Raw genomic sequence first — 578 nt, 5'->3', positions numbered from 1 at the left:
TGGGAGGTGTGGGGAGGTCACGTTCCAGCTTCGCCATCAGGAACCTGGTACCGACCTATGGAACGTTCACTTCACCATCTGTAACGTGAGCGTGTGGCCATTAGTGTTATGCCCCAGATCCCAGAGATGAATGTGGGATTGTGAGGTATGTGCAGACTGTTCCTCTGTGGCTGCTGTGGTCGTGGGTGTCTCAGTATCTCTCCTTCAGATCAAGTTTCTGCACTGTGAGGTCTGCCCAGCACTCCTGTCTGAGTTTACAGAAGTTGATAGAAGACCAAGTTTTCAGGGACAGTGACTTCTAGGAAGGACATTGGGGCGTGGGATGACATTCTGGTTTTCCTTGGGGTACAGGAGCTGTGACAGAGTTTGAAGGTGGGCGCCCAATGAATATGAATAGGAATCCCACCTGGGAGAACATCACTGTGGCCTGAACCCTCTCAGGACTGCGTCAGACAGAGGCAAGAGAGTCCCAGAAAGGCGCAGCTTCCACAGCCCACGCAGTTATTCAGTCCAATGGTTATAGTACACAGGAGTTGGACGATAATACCGCATTCAGGAGCTACCTGAGACTGTGATAT

At 51.4% G+C, this 578-nt stretch overlaps 1 protein-coding gene across 1 annotated transcript in view; it reads left to right on the top strand.

Moving 5' to 3' along the window:
- Positions 1 to 578, top strand: part of LOC103609506 (zinc finger protein 717-like) — a 20092-nt gene that overhangs the window by 372 nt on the left and 19142 nt on the right.

The sequence above is a fragment of the Galeopterus variegatus genome, unplaced genomic scaffold (assembly GCF_000696425.1).
Source record: "Galeopterus variegatus unplaced genomic scaffold, G_variegatus-3.0.2 Scaffold9698, whole genome shotgun sequence".
Classification (NCBI taxonomy): Eukaryota; Metazoa; Chordata; class Mammalia; order Dermoptera; family Cynocephalidae; genus Galeopterus; species Galeopterus variegatus.
The sequence above is the reverse complement of the archived record's forward strand: the minus strand, read 5'-3'. Positions and strand labels throughout refer to the sequence as shown.